General features: G+C 43.3%; 1 protein-coding gene across 10 annotated transcripts in view; it reads right to left on the bottom strand.

Moving 5' to 3' along the window:
• Positions 1 to 22,110, bottom strand: part of SFMBT2 (Scm like with four mbt domains 2) — a 233,291-nt gene that overhangs the window by 122,640 nt on the left and 88,541 nt on the right. The window lies entirely within an intron of this gene.

The raw sequence follows: 22,110 nt of genomic DNA, 5'->3' as shown, positions 1-22,110 counted from the left end.
CAAGAGCAAGGAAGGAATGTAGCTGAGACATCTTGAAGAATGACATTTCAGACGTTGGAAGCCAACCATCTCCAAGTGCTTAGAACCCGAGACTAGAGGAACGGGATATTCCTGGCACATCTCCCAAAGTACAGATCTCCAAAGGCTTCACCCAGTCACATCCACACCCAGGAGAGGCCCAGAGACTTCCCGGGGCCTCACGGGCTTCACGAATCAGCAACACAGGAGAATCATGGCCCAGATTCCCGCCTACCCACTCTGTGGACCACATGGAGAGCCAGCAGGCCAGGGAGCACTGCCTAGAATACATCTAGTACTTAGCCTCTGTGGAAGGTTCCAGATGCAAGTGGTTTGCACGTTGCCTCTGTTCTGCAAAGGCACGATGCAACAATTTCCTGCTCACACCTCAAGGAACAGAGTTATCACGGAAGGCAGCAAGGCCGTAACGGTGCAGGGGAGAAAAGCGAAGTCATGGCATGGGGACTGGGCTCCGTAGCAGGCTCTGCCCTCACTGGCTACAACTTTGAGTAATTTCCCCCACTTACCTTGCACTCCTTCCTCATCAGTGTGAGGGTGCTAATCACATTTTAGCCTATGGGCTGCTAGCAGTTTTAGAGAAGAGACACACATCAGTAAAACCTAACCATACCGGCACACACCAGGCAATTAATAAGTAGCAGCTCGTCTTGTTGTAAGTGTATATTAAAGAATGACACACTCTCACCAAGTATTTATTGTTCATTCCCACAAATGTCAGGTTGAAGCTGCAAACGTGCGTTGGCCTGATCGCCAACAGAAGCAGGGACAGTAGCGACTGCCATCACCAACCTGCATCCCAGTCAATATCCCTCCCTCACCCGCTAAGGATCCTAAGACAGGAACAGAACCAAAATGGAAGAATTCAGGCAACATAAAGGGGGTCCAGACAAGGCTGCAAAGTCCAGCTTTCCCCCATTCAATGCCCTAACCACGGTTTTGCTTAGAAAGAAGCAACTCACGCATTCATCAGCTTCTACCACTAGACTTTTTGCTCCAATAAAATACCATTTTCCTTATTTTCTACATACACACTCATAAGGTAATGCATCTATTTGGGGCAGGAACTGCTACGGTGTCTCTTTCTGTCATTAGAAAGTGTAGCCATCATTATTCAATGCTGTACCCATTTCTAAATTAGCCCCCTGTGGTGTACTAAATGATGTGTGTCCCCCCATATTCCTACGGAATCCTAATGTCCGATGCAACTACCTCAGGAGGAAGGACCCTTGGGAGGTAATTAGGTTGAGAGGAGGTCATGAGGAGGGAGCCCTCCTGATGGGATCAGTGCCCTCATACGTGAGGCCCCAAGATCCTCGACCTTCCCACCACGGGAAATTCCAACAGAAGGAAGCAACTCTGAACCAGGAAGTAGAATCTGCTGGTGCCTTACCTTGAACCTCCAGCCTCTGGAACTGTGAGAAATAAATTTCTGTGGTTTACAAGGCCCACAGAGTATGGTATTTCTGTTATAGCAGCCTGAATGGACAGAGACAGCCCTCCTGCATGCCCGCGGTTACCGAGAAGACCAAAAGGCATACAAGACAACGGAATGAACATTTGTATTTCCCTTATACTTTCCAAGCATAACTTTAACTTCCTCTGCATCTTGGGATCATTATGACAGTGCTCTGAGGGTGATGTTTCTAACTAACTTTTCCCAAGTTCAAAGGTCACCCCCAGCTTCAAACTCAAGTATGCAGATGCCAATCCTACCAGGAGTCTTTCCACGGGAATCTATGACTCTCAAAGCTTCGGCATACAGATAAATCAGCAATTTGTAGGCATGATAGAGATAATATGAAAATTACTCTCTAACCAAAAGTTTCAAGATGAGAACAATATACAACTGTGCCCAGCAAATATACATTCCTTATTTCTTTACCAAAAAATGACAATCAGCATAGCTGAGTGAAATATAGTCCCATACTCGACAGACTTTATGTCTATATCCACTACAAGAAAAAGTTCAATTGCTTACTTAAGGGGTGGTTCTAACATCCACATAATCCAAGTGAACATTGAAATTAAAAATGTTTAAATATGCCATCACCTTCTGAAGACATCGTGCAATGTTGAAATTGAAGTGAGTTGGGTCGTAGTAAGAGAACAGTAGAGATGCTTCTGAAATTATACCTTGTGAGCCCTCCAGCCCAGAGCCCCTATAACTGTCCATTAATATCTCTACACAAGGCTCTGAAGCAATCTTTTATGTGCCACACAGTATCTGGACAAATAACTCTCACTAAAAAAATGGATCTTAGCTGTAAAGATATACTAACAACTTTTGATTAAGAAGTAGAAAGGAAACAGTTTTCAGAAATACTATTACTTTTTAAAATATATATATTTTATTTATTTATTTGGCAGAGAGCAGATAGAGAGAGAGAGCACAAGCAGGGGGAGCGGCAGGCAGAGGGAGAGGCAAGCTCCCAGCTGAGCAGGGAGCCCAATGCAAGACTTGATCATGGGACCCTCAGACCATGACCTGAGGCAAAGGCAGGTGCTTAACTGACTGGGCTGCCCCGCTGTTAACAGACAGAGCCACCCAAACACTGCGATTTTTAAAAGAAAAACTGTTCTGGTCAACATTTAGTTCTCAAAATTCATTACTCAAATGTAAAATCTATTAGAGAGAATACCACCATATGTATTTTTAAAAACTATGCAAAACAAGCCTACAATTTGTAGTCAATGGACTTATTTTGAGTAATACTGAATTCAGTTAAATTTTAGTACAATAAAAATTGCCTAGAAATCCCTTAGAATTCATTGCAACAGAAGCTGACCTGCACTTTCCTGGGTGTCCACATAAGTTTCTAATTAGAAGTTCTAAGACTACAAATTTTCATTTACTACAGAATGCCTCTCTTCAAAGACTCAATCAACTAGCATGGACAGAAGAACCATCTTTCTCAAATAGGAAAAAAATTCCTTGCCCTATGGTCATTATCTTTTCCATCGGATGATCCATGCATTAAATTTGGGAAGACCTACAACATAGCAGACACCCAAAGATATGGAATGTGAACTCTACACCAAGAAAGAAATGATTAAAATGAAAACAAAATAGATGGATAAAAGTTTGTCCATAACATTGTAATCACTTCCACATGCTGTTAGCTTATACAGAGACACTCCTGAGAGTTCATGAGATTCTCTATTCATAAGAGTAAAATCAGGATCCTTGTACAACCTTCTCACGAACACGTTTCCAAGGTTCTACTCAGTTTTAACATTTTATAAACTTTGCATAGAAAATATGTACTATTATACTTTAGTCAACTTTGTTTTTTAAGAAATCCAGGTTATAGTCCTCATTTTAACACCTCATTTGGGGAGAAACACCTCTCTCACTGCAGGATGCGATCATGAACATGAGTTTCAGAAAAAGAAAACACACACATGTGCGTACACACACACACACACACACAAAATTTACCTATGCTTCTTTGCAAAGACATTCAGAGATGGCCCTCAAATCCCACAACAGCATTATAAGGATTACACAGCTACCTATAAAAAGGGTTCCAAACAGGGGTGCCTGGTTGGCTCAGTCCACAGAACATGTGACTCTTGATCTCTGGGTCATGAGTTCAAGTCCCACATTGGGTGTAGAGATAACTTTGGAGGGGCAAAAAAAGGTTCCAAACAAAAGGCAAGTCACCATCTTTTTTTTTCCCCAGGATTTGGGAAGACATCAGTCCTGTTGGACTTCCAGGCCCATCAAGCATATGTAAACACACAGGATTCAATGACTCCTCACTTCTCAAGAAGGCCATCTGCTGCGGACACTGGTCTGCGGTTCAGAGCTGCCCATTCAGGGGACCCTGAACACTGAGACCTGGACTGATGTCAGAGGGACATACTCCTCCCCTCTCTGTCTGTGTCAGCAGGTTGAACAGACAGGTGCACGGGGAAGACAGGCTGCATCATACCTTCCCACTCACCAGGAAGATGGGCAGAGTAATTCCAATGGGCAGTGAGCCACTCAGATCTACTCTAGCTGGAAGAAAAGCCAAGCGTTCCTGCATCTTAAGAGTCTACACACACGGAGGCTAATTTTTGTTCATGGCAATTTTCTCCACTCACTGCCAGCCCAAGCTTCTTTGAACTTACTGTGTCGCTTGTATTTTTGGTTCTGTCTTGCTCTTTGGTTGTTTCCTTCTTCTAGAGCTTTTTCTGTCATTTTCAAAACCTCTCGACACAGTAAAGCAGAGCATTTTCTCCTGCTGTATGCCCAGGATCCCTGACTTGGGGGGTTGTTTCGTGGTTTACCTCCTTCCTTCTCTCTCCTATCAGGTGTTCTCCTGGGGTGTCTGGTGGCCCGTGGTCATGCATCACACGTCAACTAGAGCCCACAGAAAAGCTGAAGGGGAAACGTTGTCTGAGAGCAGAGGCTTGTGACTCAGAATCGGTGTTTGGTAACCCCCATCCGAGAAGGAAACCCCCAAACTAGTCTCTCCGTTCTCCCCAAACAGTTCAATCCATTTCTTCAGAGATGAACCCAGAGGATACACGGGGTCTCTAGTCCTTGGTTGTCCCAATACGGTAGGGGACATAGAGCCTGGGAAGTGTTCTGACCCCATGAAACCCTGCTATTCCCAGCCTCACCTGGGACTCCCACTCACCCAGCACTGCAGGGACTCCAAGCCCCCCCAGCCAAGGGTGAGGTTGCAAAGGCCACCGCCCATCTTTGGCAGTTACCAACCCTTCATGAGCTTTCAAGCTGCAGGAACATTTTTGAAAGGTCTTTTCTGCATGGATCTCTCTTCAGTTCTCTCTGTGTGGGTTCATGTATTTTTTTTCTTCCTTCACTATCATTTTAAAGTAGCCTCTGGAGGAAGAAGAGATAAATAAAAATGCTCCATCCACAGAAACTCCTGGCTCACAACAGAAGGGGCTTTACCATATGGTGTTGGGCAGCAGCCTTTGACATATCAGGAAACTATTCTTTAACATTGACTTTGCTGAAGAAAAGAAGTGCAACAGTGAATCCTGAATTATAAATGGAAGCGTTTATGCTTACTATTAAGAAGAAAAGACTATAAAGTTCCTTCCCTTGCAGTTTTTTAAAGGAAAGTATCTACATTAATTTTTCATACAGGTTCAAATTAAATTGTTCCCACAAGCAGAAGGAGGGGTCACAAAATGACTCACCAGGTCAACAGGATTGATAAGCTCCTACTGTGCATAATGGATTCAGATCAAAGCATTCCTATCTCCAGTGATAAATACACCACAGATGAAGATGTTAACTTGTGAAAAATGCTGCAAAAATTATCTTTACACACAGATACACACACACACTCCTTAGTACTCACCATCTATAGGTTGGGGGGAAAGTTTAAATTCAGCCTCCCGGGATTCTTTCAGGTATACAAATATACTTGAACGATTACAAAAAGGAGTACTATTATTTTGCTCTGAAGATCAGGATTTCGCAAAAACACAACCTGAGCACTGTTGGAAGGAACCAACAGAGAGTGACGACTTTCAGCTATAACAGAGTCACTGAGTGGTATGGACGTCAGAATAGTCCACATCGCTGAAACATGGACTATTTAGGCCATTATAATCCTTAATGTCAGTGTGTACACAGACTCTTAACAAGAAAGCCCTCGCCTACTTAACATTCTACACATTGCTCAGAATTTCCCTCAATATTGGGAATGAGCACAGGAGAGTTCCTCCGTGTTGAAATTAGCTTCTTATGGGGTCATACGTGACTTTGCGTGGAGACGGCTTCATTGGGTGGTTATAAGCCTTAAACGACAAAGGCTTCTTGGCAGTTTTCACGCCGGTGGCTCAGTATCCTTGGATGATGCTCTCCGTTGCTCCCTCTTTAATGCATTCCAACGTTTATATAAACACACTTGGTCTTCCTTTAGAAGATCGTACATGAAATATTGCAAAACGTTGCTTTAATTATACACGAACAAATTTCCAACAATCCAAATTTAACTTTTAATAAAACTGTACCTCAGATCATGGATATGAAACGACAGCCATGGGTATAAAAACCACATGGTTAATATTTTATTAATTTAAGAAATTATAATGAGATGAAAAATGTCTTCCAGAGTGGGATGATACTTTTTAGCCTTCTAATCCCTTAACTGGCTCTCCCTATGTTGAATATTAATGCTAATTAATGCTAATGACCACATCTTCAAACACTGACAAACTGGTACCAAAAAAGGAAATCTACCTTATGGAGGATAATTCCTCCTGTAAACCAATTCATTTTTAGTTTCTGTTCCTGCTTGCTTGCATTTTATAAAACTGATCACCTGCTACATAGTAGTAAAATGTCAACCTCTCTTGTTACACTTTGCAAGAATAGTCTTAATGCAACAGGATCCATCATGCACAAAGACAGTGACTTGCTGAAGGTTTTCAGGAGAAAAAGATCAATAGTGAATAGATGAGACACGAGGCTTACATCAATACGAATGTTGACACACGCAGCTACGTATTTTTTAATTGACACTACAGAGCACACTGGAGTTCCCATTGTCTGCATCTACAGAGCACACTGGAGTTCCCATTGTCTGCATCTACAGAGCACACTGGAGTTCCCATTGTCTGCATCTACAGAGCACACTGGAGTTCCCATTGTCTGCATCTACAGAGCACACTGGAGTTCCCATTGTCTGCATCTACAGAGCACACTGGAGTTCCCATTGTCTGCATGTCTCTCACGTCCAAGTCCAACGTCTGTCCTTTGTGTTACGCACCCAAGCACATACAGACAAGAAAATGAGCACACTTGAGATCTCCCTAAAACTCAGGATTCAAACCCGATTTCTGCGCCCTGACATGCCAATCTGGCATCAACAGCTTCCCAACTTCCCTTTGCTAGTGTTAAGTTATTCCTACAATTCATGCAAGTCACAGCTCCCTGGAAAAGGAATGTATTCTAATAAGCTCTGACAGTGTTTTATCTGCCTGTTTAAATAAGGCAAGTACATCAGTACATATCTATTTGCTGTGATATCCCCTTGTTGAGGGGATATGGGAGGATCACAGAACGCTTTCTTGCCAGTTCCCGGAAACGGCATGAGGTCCGTCCGTCTGGGGCAGGAGCAGCAGGGAATGCCTCCCTCGGTGACACACAGATTCAGAGGCTCTGTCTGAAGGAGCCACCCCCACCACCACGCTTGTTCTCCTTACTTAAAACCACCCCCTTCTCATCCTGTACCCAGTGAACTCTGAGTCCATCATCTTCTCCACGCCTGCCTCCCTCTGACCACCCTAGTCCCCCTCTGCAACTAGAATGACCAGGCTTATCACTGCAGCATAAAGAAAAAGACTGAGCCAAACCATCCTCTGTAAGTCCTAGAACCACTCAACCTTGTCTAAACCCCCCTGCCCTAGAACTCTCTGTTCTGATCAGTCAATACCCTATTTCTCTGCTCCCCTCCCAAACCAAACATAAGCAAAGAAGACTAAACTCACTCACTATCCCATCCATTCAACTTCCTTCCCCATGAGAACCAAGCCACCCACTGAACTGTACTACTGATGACTTCCTCTCTGAAACAAAGTCCTCTCTGGGCTTCCAGGACCGGGATTTTCCTTCTTCCTTCTCCAGCCACGCCTTCTCCATCCATCCCCTTTAACTTCCAATGATTAGGGGTTACTTAGAAACTGGTCCTAGGCTGGCTTGCTTTTCCTCTCACTCTGAGGTCCTCTCGTGGACAATCTCATCACACCCATGACTTTAACCACAGCAATGCCAACAGTTGTCAAATTCATCACTAAAGACCAGACCTCTTTTCTGAGCCATAGGATCAGACAGTCCACTGCCTGCTTCACAAATGTCCACGGGTGTCTGGGAGTCCTCTCACACCTGTTATCTATAAAAATCAAGTTTGATCTTTTGAAAAACACATTGATTTGTAGGAGATCTTTATCTATGTTAGATATTAATTCTTTGTTAGATATCCCATAGCTCCTGATCTTGAATATTGTATTCAACATAAGCCTTTTAAAACAAGACATGAGATCATTTCACACAGCCAATGAATCTCAGAGTAAACTTCAAACTCCCCTAACCTGTCCCAATGTCCTGTGAGGGTCCCTCTCCACTCTTCCTCCCTTTGCTCTCCACACTGGCTTTCTCTAAACTCTTCCCCTCCAGCAGCCTCATTACTGGCCTGGATATCCCCCTCCCTTGGCATAGAAACCCTTCCCCCACTATGTCCTCAGTAAACCCAGCACCTCAACCATCCCTTCCTCGGGGATCCTCCCTAACTTCCAGGATCAGTGATATTCCATCCTGGAGTCCCAGAATCATTCCATCCATAGCCTGAACACAATGTATAATTAATTACAAGTCTGTACTCATCCACCTCACGACAGCCCATGCCTGACTCTCCACTCCAGCCATGCCCCTTGCGTTACTACAAGACGCCCAGGACCCATGACAAACACACACAGGAGGCATTTGGTACATTTCTGTCACAGGGGAAAGGACAGATCTAATGGCTCTGCACCTTGTGTCTGTATTACGAATCTTCTGTTGAAACACAACTTGTGGGATTCAGACGAAGAATCATTGTTACCATGGATATTACATAGAGCTTTCAATAAAATACGATACAACTCAACAGCATGCCACAAGCATTCACAAATGAGCTTCTACATCTTTCCTTTGCCTGGCTTGTAACTGCTCCCACATGATACGAAGAGACATTTCAGATTACGGCTGCAGTGCATCTAACCCAGAAAGGGAGAGATCCCACCAGTTAATTGAGTGAGCATCGAAAACATCTTAAAAGTTGGGACAGACCACACTTCTCTGGAGTTCTCCTTCTGAAGAACAATGCACAACAGTCTCATTAGGCAACACAGATACTGTTCATTTCAGACAAGGGCATCACCCAGAAATGAAGGAATCACTAGGTACTACACGTCTTTGGGGGCCAACTGCTTCTGTGAAGTTCTCTGAGGTTTCTAAAAACCTCTTAGCGCTATAAACAACAAGATTTACAAAACAAAAGCCATAAAGATAAAAAGTACTTATGATATTCTCAATGTGTCACTCCTAGTACTATGCATCCAATCTTTAAGTGCCTAGAGGATGAATAACAGCCCCTAAAACTGTTAGGAGAAAGTTAAAACCTGATCACTGTTCTCTGGCTGGAGATTTTTATCCAATAAAATTATGGAATTTCTCCCATTCTAGCACCTTCTCTCCCATTCTTCTCTAGCTGCCAATATCTCACCTTGCAGGCATTTCTGTTATTGCTTTAAACCTGTTCCTGCTTTAAAAAAAAAAAAAAAAAAAAAAAAAAAAAAAAAAACCTTCGAAGGAGTCAGAGACTTTTTTTTTTCTCTCCACTAAGAAAAACTTCCTACAGGTCTTTCATTAGCTCACTCTGCAGAGAAACTGTCAAGTCTGAACTGACATATCACAAAGGTCCAAGGTTCCAAGTTCAATGGAATAGGACACTTTCTTGTTAAAGATTTTATTCTCACAGGTCTCTCTCTCTCACACATAGTTCTTTCTTCCTGTGAAGTTAGTTTCTTTGCTGTGGCAAAATAGCTTCCATTCAAAATTTTCCCTTAGGTGCAAGTTTTGAAAAGAAAGAAAAGAACAAGCTTGCAAAAAAAAAAAGCTTGCGTAAAACTTATATTAACATCTGTATATATCTAATTACATGAGTCAGCCTATCTTTTAATGGTTTTCACAGTTGCTGTCTATAATAGCATATGCTGTGTGTGAACATACCTAGGACACAAGTGCCCCGACATTTGATCAAACATGCTTCCAGATTTTTCTGTGAGGATATTTTTGGATGAAATCTGCACTGCAATCGGTGGGCTTTGAGTGAAGCAAACTGCTCTCCCCAGTGTGGCTGGGCTTCACTGAATCAGGGGAACGCTTGAAAAGAACAAAAGGCTGACCTTCCCGGAGCACTTAAGAATCAGAAATCAAAGAAGAAGTGAATAAAGAGATATTCCATGTTCATGGATAGGGAGACTCAATATTGTCAAGACGTCAGTTCTTCCCATCTTGCTCTATTGATTCTGTGCAATTCATAATCCTAGCAACTTATTCTGCGGATATTAGCAAGATGATTCCAAAGTTTTTACAAAAAAGGAAAAAAGTCCATGGTGCACCTGGGTGGCTCAGTGGGTTAAGCCTCTGCCTTCAGCTCAGGTCATGATCCCAGGGTCCTGGGATTGAGCCTCACATCAGGCTCTCTGCTCAGCAGGGAGCCTGCTTCCCTCTCTCCCTCTGCCTACCTCTCAGCCTACTTGTGATCTCTCTCTCTGTGTCAAATTAAAAAAAAAGAGGAAAAAATTCCAGAACAGTCAAGACAATATTGAAGGAGAACAAAGTGGGAGGACTGACACTACCTGACTTCAAGACTTACCATAAAGCCACAGTAACCAAGACAGTGAGGTACTGATGGAAGAAAGAACATATAGATCAGTGGAACAAAAGAGAGAGCCCAAAACAGACACACATATTTTCAGTCAACTGATCTTCGACAAAGGAGCAAAGACAATGCGTAAGAGCAAAGATAGTTTCTAGATTCTTCAATAAACAGTACAGAAACAATGGGACATTCACATGCCAAAAAAAAAAAGAACTTAAACACAGACTTTGCAATTATGAATTATTACAAAAATTACCCTTCACAAAAATTAATTCAAAACAGATCATAAACCTAAATGTAAGGTGTAAAACTTTAAAACTCTTAGCAGATAGCACAAGAGAAAACCTAGATCACCTTGGGTATAGTGACGCATTTTTAGATACAACAGCAAAGACACAATGCATGAAAAAAACAAATGAGCTGACCCTCGTTAAAAGGAAATCTTTGGCTCTGCAAAATACATTGTCAAGAGAATGAGAAGACAAGCCATAGACTATGAGGAAATATTAATACAAGACACATCTGATAAAGGACTGCTATGCAAAATATACAAAGTACTCTTAGAACTCAACAATCAGATAACACACCTGATCATAAAATGAGCCAACCACCTTAGCAGATCCCTCATCAGGAAAGATACACAGATGGCAAATGGCATACGACAGATGGCAAGTGGCATATGACAAAGTGCTCCACATCATATGTCTTCAGGGAAATGCAAATTAAAACAAGAATGGGATACCAAGATATACCTTTAGAATGCCAAAAATCCAGACCACCGACAATAGTAAATGCTGAGGATGATGTGGAGCAACAGGAGCTCTCATTCACTGCTGGCTGAAATGCAAAACGGTGCAGTCACTTCAAAAGACATCTTGGTGGCTTCTTACAAAACTAAACATACTCGTACCATACGATCCAGCAATTACATTCCTTGGAACTAAAACACGTCCAAAGGAACTGAAAACACGTCCACACAAAAACCTGTACACAAATGTTTCCAGCAACTTTGTTCGTGATGGCCAAAACCTGGAGGCAACCAAGATACTGTCTGTCAGGTCAATGGAGAAACAAACTGGTCCATCCAGACAATGGAATATTACACAGCACTAAAAGGACAAGAGCTACTAACAACAGAGAGACATGCAAGAACTTTAAATGCACGTTACAAGCGAAAGCAGCCACTATGATAAGGCTCCCTACTGTGTGATACCAACTCTATGGCCATCTGGACAAGCACAACAATGGAGGAAGTAAAAGGTCCATATGTGCCAGGATTGCTGGGAAGGGGTGCACAGGTGGCGCACAGAGCAATTTCAGGGCAGAGAAACGACTCTGTACGATGACAATAATGATGGGATGTACAACACCAAGAGGGAACTCTCCCACAAAATGCAGACTCTGGGTGGTGAGAATGTGTCAGTGTAGGCTCACCCACTGTTAACAACGGTCCCACTCTGGCAGGGGATGCTGATAATGGGGGAGGATGGGCAGGTATGGAGGCAGGGGGTAGGGAAAACTCTGTACATTTTGCTGTGGACCTTAAACTGCTCTAAAAAGCTTCAATCTGAAAGAAAAGAGAGGAGATTCTCTAACAGACTGTCTTGGGACTCCATCTGTGACCCAGGCTCCTTCTAGTTCTTCTGTGGAAACGTCTTTGGACTCAAACTGCAATGTCTTCCCAAGTCTCCTCCTCCATCAGGTTCTGGACTCCCCAGGTCTCCACAACTGTGTGAGCCAATCCCTTAAAATACATCTCTTCTCATAGCTCTACACACGTCCTATCAGTCTCTTTCTCTGGAGAACCCTAAGCAATACATTATCATATTACCATCATAAAGGGTCAGCAGACTAAAAGGAAAGAATAAAAACACTCACAGTAAAGGGGAAAATGATAATCCTTAGATCTGCTTGCAGACTGTAGCTTCCAGAAACCCGAGATGACCTGATACCCGCCGAGGAAGCCATGCCACACTGGAAATGAGAGGCTCTAGGTGGTGCTGAGTGGAATCCCAGGTGCACCCAGTTTTGCTGTGTGATATCAGAAAATGACCAAGCCTCTCTGGTCAGGTTTTCTTACAGTACTCGCCTGGGAGAGCCTTAGTACCAGGAAGCACAAGAACCCTTGGCACAGGGCTTGGCAGGGGTAAGTGCTAAATGAAGGATGGTGGGGGGCGAAGGAGGGGAAGGAGGGTCAAATGCACCTTCAGGCATGTTGCTAATAGGACCACGCCCACTCTGATGGGCTTTTTGCAGGGAAACAAACCAATCTTAAAAACTAACCAGGTCATGATCACAGGGTCCTGGGATCAAGCCCCGCATCGGGCTCTCTGCTTAGCGGGGAGCCTGCTTCCCCCCCTCTCTCTCTGCCTGCCTCTCTGCCTACTTGTGATCTCTTTCTCTCTCTGTCAAATAAATAAATAAAATCTTTAAAAACATTTTTTCATTAAAAAAACTAATCAGGAAATTGTCATTTAGAAGTTACATTTTTAAATTTCGAAACTAAAACCAGACAATGATCAAGGATCATATAATTGCCTCAAATACGAACAAATATTGAATTAAATTTTAGTATATGTGCTGCCAAAGCGAGCACAAAAAATTGAATTAAATTTTAAATCAAGTATGATTTTAGAGTTTTCACAAGCTTGACCACCGTTACAAGCACAGTCAAGGGACCGAAGGGTATGACCTTGTTAAGAGGATACAGACAGAGGCAGTGTTTGCCAACCATTTCTGTCACAAAGCACACTCCACCCCGCACATACCCCACCATGTCTATACCCCAAGCTGCACAGACCGGTACTCTCTCTCAGGCACTGTCATTTTAGTCCAGTGGTTCAATCCAGGCTAAGTGAGGCTGGCAGGTGAGGTCTGGGGTTGGTGATGAGGCTGCTGGTCACACACCCTGCGTCCAAAGGCCCTTACTCACAATAAACTGAAGTCTGCTTTCACCACGTGACCATCAGAGTTCTGCTTCAGAAAACAATCAGAGCTCCAAGTCACCCGGAGAGATCCAGTCTCTCACCTTCAACCTAGCTGCCATCCTTACAGGAACTAAACCATAAACATCCTCTGTGCTCCTGGCTTCTCCTCAGTCTTGCTCCAAAGCCGGAACACTGTGTTTCCATCACCTTCCTGAAGCACCCCCTACTCCCCACTGCCCCCCCCGCCAGCAAAAGACAAGCTGGAGATTAAGAACGCCCCCCGCTTTGCATCTGACTTGAATCTAATTCACATTTGGTTTTTCCAACTCTTTGGCCACCATACTTGGACGGCTAGGAGTTTCTCTAAACCACACCTCATGAAACTGACCAACTGTGAGGTCAGTTTCCTAATCCCAGACAGGCCCATCCCTCCAGTTTTGGTTTGAGGGGCTATTATATCCCCTACAGCAAAGATTCTTAACTTGTCGCCCATAAAATCGAAAACGAAATTGTGAGCACACATGGGCTCCTCCCAAGGGTCCTCCCAAGAGGTTTCATTGACTCCATCAGATTCTCAAAGGACTCTAGGACCCCAAGAAGATTAAGAATGGCTGCAGAACTAATATAACTGTATTAAGATGTGGCTATGACGTACGTCACTGGATGAGAAGAGCATTGAGGATGACCTGTTCTGTCTTCCGAAAGAGAAGCAATCGATCTACCCTCTTTCCTCAGCCCAACAGACATGAGGCTCGGCAATTCTGATAATAAAACATCTCCTGAGTCTTTGCTACATACCAAACACGTTCATGCACAGCACCTCAACTGGTGCCTCCAGAAAATCCGATGAACTACTTGTTCTCGTCCCTGTTCAACAAGTAACACTCAAAGCAACTAGGCAGACCTACAATCAGTACAGAGCATTTGCAACAGACAGCCTTCTCTGAATTTATAAGCTACGTATACAATGTCAATTTTAGAATAACTCTTCCAAACATATGTGTTGTATCACTGAAAGAATAAAACCGATGCAAAACACAAATTATTGGGGCGCCTGGGTGGCTCAGTGGATTAAGCCGCTGCCTTCGGCTCAGGTCATGATCTCAGGGTCCTGGGATCGAGCCCCGCATCGGGCTCTCTGCTCAGCAGGGAGCCTGCTTCCCTCTCTCTCTCTGCCTGCCTCTCTGCCTCCTTGTGATCTCTCTCTCTGTCAAATAAATAAATAAATAAAATCTTTAAAAAACAAAAAAAAAAACAAAAAAACACACAAATTATTTTAGGAGTCTAGGACATAAGCACAATTACTCAAAAAAACCTTGGGTTCTGGGTCACATTTCTCAAAACTCCTTCTTGTGGGTCTACTGTCAAAGATTTACAGTGCCGGGTAAGTCGATTTCAAATAAGTGATTTAAAACGAAAGTTCCCATTTACCCAAACAACCACATCTCATGAAATGTTATTTCCCTTAGAATGAAATATTGAAAAAGAGTAATACTTTGGGAAAACACGTAACCGAAGAGTACTTTCTTCGTGTGCAGATCTGATTAACATGCTGATTACAATAATTAAAGACATCTTTAATCACACCTCACTGAAAGTGTGTTAGCACTGAATATGAACCAGAGCATGAGAAAAGGAACGGCATGGTTCGGTAAGCATCCAACACGAGATCTGACGTATTTAGGACAAGCAGTGAAATCCCTCTTGCTTAAGTGTAGGTGAGGAAGATCAGAACGCATCCTTCAAGAGAAGAGGCACGTTTCATACATAGTCAGTTAGGTCCAAGGGTTAGGACCGAGAGCCTGCGGGCGGGCGTTCTGCCACTGATGGACGCATCCTGTGACCTACCCGACACGGCTCCAGATGTGGTTCAATTCTTAGAACCTGTCATTTTTGTGAATACTAACAAAACTCGAACTCTCTCCTACCACCGAGACCTCTAGAGACACTGAATTACCCCAAAGCAGAACTTTTTGGCAAAACACAGACTCCAGAATATGTGCTCTTAACGACAGGATTTATTATCCAGTTATGTTAGCTTTAAATCCTTCCCTTCGTATATTACATGAGGACACTTTTATTGACTGTACATTTTTTTAAATACGCTAGTGAAAAATTATTAGTGATGGAAGTTTGTTTTGTTTTGTTTTTCCCCTAATCAAAACACAGGGCACCTGGGTGTCTCAGTTGGCAAAATGTCGGCCTTAGGCTCAGGTCATGATCCCAGGGTCCCGGGATCAAGTCCTGAGTCAGGGTCCCTGCTCAGTGGGGACTCTGCTTCTCCCTCTCCCTCTGCTCCTCCCCCTGCTCGTGCTCTCTCTCACTCTCTCTCAAAAACATAAAATCTTTAAAAATAGGAAATTAAAATTAAAAATCAAAACACATTCTGCATGTCTAAATTACAATAGTCACTAGCAATTCAAAATTCTGGGGTGGAAGGATGTCTACATTACAGGTCTGCAAAGTGGAGAGTAATCCCACCATAATCTCACTCTTTCACACATTTCTTCTCTTAGGAACTTTTTTGCTCTGACAGCTCTATATGGCACAATTCACAGATCGATTTCTCACCTGTCAAACCCAAGGGCAACGGCTGTAATAGGTTGGCAGAGTACGACTATTTGGAAGGGAGCTCGGCAAGAACCATGAACTAGGTAGGTGGGGACAGACTTGCAGGGCACAAAGACAGACTAGGAAAGATGAAGTAGTTAGGAGGGTCAGGTCACCAGTGATTTCCAGATTGCCAAATCTATGGTCAATTCTTGGTCTTCTGCTTATTTGACATAATGAACAGCATTCCATGGGTCTGATCACCCCCCATCCAAAATACATTCTTCTCTTGTGTTACAGATTCAATTTTTCTGTGTCTCCAAAATTCTTATGTTGAAATCCTAACCCCCAACGTGACAGTATTTGAGGGTGGGGCCTTGGGGAAGGAATTAAGTCGTGAAGGGAGAACCCTTACAAACAGGATTAGTGCCCTTATAAAAGAGACCCCCAGAGAGCTCCCACACCCTTTCAATCAAGCAGGGACACAAGGAGAAGCTGGCTGTCTGCAGCCCAGGGGAGAGCTGTCGCCAGAGCCCAGGCAGGCCGGCACCCTGATCTCAGAACTCCAGCCTCCACATCTGTGCAGGACTCATTTCTGTTCCTGATAAGCCGCCCTGCCTGGGGTGCATTGCTATGTCCGCCAAGCTGACCAGGACACTTGGCCTTGGAGCCATCAAGCTCTCTCAGCCTACCTTACTGATCATCACTCCTCTGTCTCCTTTGCTATGCTTCTCATCAGCCAACCTCTGGAATGTCCCAGAACCCAGTCCAGGACATCCTCTCCACCCACACTCACCCCCTCACTGATGTCATCCAGGCTTGTGAGCTCAGATACCAACTGTATGCAGATGGCATCCAGTTCCCACACCAACCAGGACTGCCCTCTGAAACCCAGACACACGTCCACCATCCACCTCGACATTTCCGCCAACACCTCAACAGAACACGGCCAACCACACTCGGTTCGCCTCCACGAGATTTCCGGAATCTGGGACAAGTGTGCCTCTCCAGGTGCTCAGGCTGAAGGCTCTGGAGCAAGACGTGGCTCGAACACACTCTCTCCATCTCCCACCACATCCTTTGTCCCCTACCGCACACACAAGCACACGTCATATCCCATCTCTTGGCAAACCCTGGCAGGTCCACCATCAGAACACCTCCAGAATCCGGTCACTCTACTACAAAACCCGCAACCAGCACCCTGATACAAGCCACTGCTATCGCCTGCCTGGATCACTGTGGCCAGAGAGCAGTCCAAATGGTCCATTCAGAACACAGTTTGTGCCTGAGTTATTCTGCTATTCAAAATCCTCTGAGGAAGAAAAGCTGAAACCTTTACCACAGCCCATGCAGCACTATAGGCCTCTTCCCACTCTGATCTGCCCCCTACTGCTCTCCGCAACACGAACTCCTGCCCCATTCTGCTGACCTCCATGGCTCTCCTCTAATACATCCCAGGACGCTCCTGCCCCAGGACATTTGCATGTACTGTTCCCACTGCTCAGCACACTCTTGACACTCCTCCCCCCAGATATATCAAAGGCTTGGTCCTTCACTTCATTCAGGTCTCTGCTCAGATGTCATTTTATTCAGGAGGGCTGAATAAATATCTGCTATAGTTTAAAAATAGTTTAAAGATAATTGTTACTAGTAAAACTTCATTTTTACAAACATAATTTGATCTCACATAATTGAGAGGAAAAAATTCAGGGACTTCGTCCAGGCTCCTCTTAGACTCCCTCAAAGTTAACTAGCATCTCAGTCATGCCCTCCCTCTTTCCCAGGAGTCCTGACCCCTGCTTCTTTCTGAGGCTGCCCAATGAGAAGAGAATATTATGACAAGACTCTACATTATCAAAGAGAAACAATTTACTTATTTAAAATTGTTTTAAGAATCAGGCCAAGGGGGCCTCTTGGGTGGCTCAGTCGGTTAAGCATCTGCCTCCAGCTCAGGTCGTGATCCCAGGGTCCCGGGATCGAGCCCCACATCAGGCTCCCTGTTCAGTGGGGAGTCCGCTTCTCCTTCTCTCTCTACCCTTCCCTCCTGGTCCTGCGCGCTCTCTCTCTCTCTGTCCTCTCTGTCTCTGTCTCTGTCAAATAAATAAAATACTTTAAAAAAAAAAAAAGAATCAGTCCGAGAGTAGAGGGTTTTAAGAATAAGCCCAGTATAGTTACATGGACTAGAACTCCACTGGCCACAAGGAATAGGAGAAAGAAAGTGGGGAGGGGAGAGGACATAGAGGTTTTCCCTGGGAGACAGCTCCAAGTCAGAAAATATACCATCAACCCAAAATTTAGGACTCCAGACACCTTCCCTCTTCCACTCATGCAGTTGAACTATTTCAGTAATAAAATCAGTTTCTACAGTTTGAATTCATCTTCAAAATTTCATATGACCCGAGTCATAGCGCTTCCTTCCACAGGAATGTGGTGGGAACTGATTACCACTGGTTAGTTAACCACAGGCAAAGTAGCTGAGAAGGAGCTCACCGTGCCAACGTTGGCTGTGACACGAAACCTTGACCCTTGGTGTCACCCAGGTCAAGTTCCTGAGCATGACAAACAGAGGAGTTTCAGTGACTATTCCAAAAATAGAGATACCTAGGCAATTAGCTGGCTTGGGTTTTGTTGTTACAACAAAAAAAGTCTAATGAAAGTGATTAATTGTAAGGAACATGCCATAATTTCTGGAATCATGAATCAAAACCATTTATCAACTTGTAATTAAAAGAAAACCCTCCAGCTGGTTGAGGAACCAGGTGGTGGGTAATAGGGAGGGCACGTACTGCATGGAGCACTGGGTGTGATGCCAAAACAATAAACATTGTTATGCTGTAAATAAACAAATAAAAAAAATTAAAAAATAAAAAAATAAAAGAAAACCCTCCAGAAAGAACCAAAATTATGGCATGGCTTTCCCTCTCCAGTGAAGGAAATGCTGCATGCCTAAAACAATAGATTCATTGGTCTGCAGGCAGGAGCGGCACGGAAAGGAGGAATATTTTAGTGTATATCTGATCTTTTCCCCTTCTCTCTGTAACTGGACAGGAGATTTCAAATAAGTCCCCAAGGTTTTGTCCTCTGTGATTCTTCAAACAAACCAACCAAACAAAAATACTAGGGTAATATATCACAAAATATTTCAATTTTGCAAAAGGACCAGAATATGTAAAAAAAAAAAAAAAATATATATATATATATATATATACATATATATATATATAGCTTCTGTAGCTGTTGGTAATCCATTCTGAGTGCTCACTATAAATTCTGCCTGCTTTATTACATAAACAGAACTCATTTGGATTATTGCATGTGGCAGTTCCTGAAAAAAATCAGCCGTAAACAGAGCCTGGACAAATTCCCTGAATTTTCTCCTATCAATTACGCGAGATCAAATTATGTTTGTGAAAATGAAGTTTTACTAGCAACGATTATTTTTAAGCAATGAAATCTAACAGATATTAACTTACGGTTTTCTTCCTGTTATCACGAAGACCGTATTAGACGAGATTTATAGCTGTTTAACAAAACAGAAACTATCACATCAATCTTGGAAGCAGCAATTCATCAACTTACGTGGGACAAACAATTCATACCAGATGAGTGGAGAGGAATAAATTTCCTGTTCATTTTGCAACCATTATTCTTTCCACGGGGAGAAATTCGGATAATTTGGGATTTTAAAAGAGGGGAGTCTATAATGCAACAGAAACTTATTTAGATATCTACTCTCACCACAGCCTGGAACTTACTTATCAAAAAATCAAAAGCTCTTGCTATTATTATCCCTTTACCCAGGATTTCAATAATCCCAACATAACAAACTGCTAGGATTTTTTTTTAAGATTTATGTATTTATTTATTTGAAAGTGAGAGAGAGAAGAGAATGAGCGGAGGGCAGCGGGAAGAAGCAGAGGGAGAGGGAGAAGCAGACTCCCCACTTTGAGTCTCAAGCAGGACTCAATCCCAGGACCCCAGGATCATACCCTTAAGGTCCAAGACCTTAAGCAGATGCTTAATAACTGAGCCACCCAGGCGCCCCAAACTGCTGGGATTTAAAACCAGCCCCAAAGGGCATTAATGTGGAAAGATGCCTCTTCTGGTAACCATTCCTAGTTACTGTTCTTCTTTTTCAGAGTATTTCTTCAGGAATCAAAAGAAAAAAGGAATCTTTTTACTGCCATCATCTTTGGGTGATTTTACAAGTGGTTACATAAACACAGGCACAGAGAGGAGCTGGACAGGAACTTATCTTGTGTGACCCCAGTAGGACGAGTAAGATTACACAGGAATGCAGAGAGTCGAAATCATGACATTCTCCCCTCCTCTTGGCTCTCTTTTCTGCGTGTTAGTTAAGAATCCTGCCTGGCCCGAGGGAAAGTGCTGGAGAATCACAGACAGATCACCGTCTGTGGGACCTTCTGCCACAGATGCGTGGAGGCCACATCGCGGCTCTTCCACCCTGGACAGTCTGTGACAGAAGCATGAGCACATCACTAACTAAAGGACTTGGTGTCTTGTGAGAGTTACAGGGAGTCCCCAAATTGCCAACTGGTTTTGCATCAAGGGTCTATTAATAAATCACTAACACATTCTGAGTAATAGCAATGAGATGGCGAGGAATGGCTTGCCAGGGCCATGTCAGAGCCTGCCTCTATAAAAAACACTGAGCAGTTCCTGAACTATAGCTAAATATCAGGTAGGCATCAGCCGCCATTAATAACACTGAGTTAAAAACAGTGCTTCCCTATGACCCGGCAATTGCACATCTGGGTATTTATCCCAAAGATACAGATGTAGTGAAAAGAAGAGTCATCTGCACCCCAATGTTCATAGCAGCAATGGCCAGCCACAGTCGCCAAACTGTGGAAAGAACCAAGAGGCCCTTCAAGAGATAAATGGATAAAGAAGATGTGGTCCATATACACAATGGAATATTACTCAGTCATCAAAAAGGATGAAAACCCAACTTTTATATCAACATGGAGGGGACTGGAGAAAGATTACACTGAGTGAAATAAGCCAAGCAGAGAAAGGCAATTATCATATGGTTTCGCTTACTTGTGGAGCATAAGGAATAACATGGAGGACATTAGGGGAAGGAAAGGAAAAGGGAATTGGGAGAAATTGGAGCGGGAGATGAACCATGAGAGACTATAGGCTCTGAGAAACAAAGTGAGGGTTTTAGGGGGGGGTGGGAGGATGGGTGAGCCTGGCGGTGGGTATTAAGGAGGGCATGTATTGCATGGAACACTGGGTGTTATATACAAACAATGAATCATAGAACACTACTAATAAATAATAATAATATTATAGTATTATTATAATAAAGTAATAATAATACATAAAAATAATAATAAACATTGTAATTCCATTCATTCATGTCAAAAACAAATTCCAAAAAGGAAAGGGATGGAGAAGTGAAAGGGAACAAATGCCAAGGGCCGTCCAGTTATTAAAACACATGATTCTCAGTAGAGTCTGAATGAAAATGGCCTTCACTATTATTTACATTTGATACTTTTCATTTATTTACTAGACTGCAGCATCCCAGATCAACTTAAAAGTGATGCATTCCCCAAATGACTTAGCCTGTGTACGTTGATTAAAAAATTGGCATTTTCATGAAGAGCGTTAGAACTTTTATCAAAACATCTTATATATTAATGTTATAAAGATTCACATTATGATCAATGGGGGTCAACAAGAAGCCAGTAAAAGCACATAAGTCCATGACATGAGAGGTGCACAGAGGACGTCGCGGAGTAAGGTGAGCGAAGTAAGGCTCCTGGCCCACATCCTTCCTACCACCAGTATCTTCACTGCCCACAAACCAAGAATGATTTCTATCGTTTAAATGGTGGGAAAATCAATAGTTCATGACATATGAAAATTATATGAAATTCAAATGTGTGTGTCCATCAGCTAGGTATACTATGGGACACAGCCGTGCCCGTGCCGATGGTCAGACAGCCCATGGCTTTCAGGAGCAACAGAGCACAGCCGCACCTCAGTGCCGACCAGATGGCCCACCGAGCCTACACATTGCCTCCCTGCTGAAGAAGCAGGTCTTCATGGGGCGGCCAAGCAAGGGTCGGAAAAAACGTGTGCTTTGTTACATTAAGAAATGTTTGAAAATTCAGACAAAAACAGACAAAGAATAAGACTGATAAAAGTATATGACAAGAGGAAAAAAATAT

Source organism: Meles meles, chromosome 7 (assembly GCF_922984935.1).
Source record: "Meles meles chromosome 7, mMelMel3.1 paternal haplotype, whole genome shotgun sequence".
In the NCBI taxonomy this organism is placed as follows: Eukaryota; Metazoa; Chordata; class Mammalia; order Carnivora; family Mustelidae; genus Meles; species Meles meles.
This window is presented reverse-complemented; position numbering and strand designations above follow the sequence as displayed.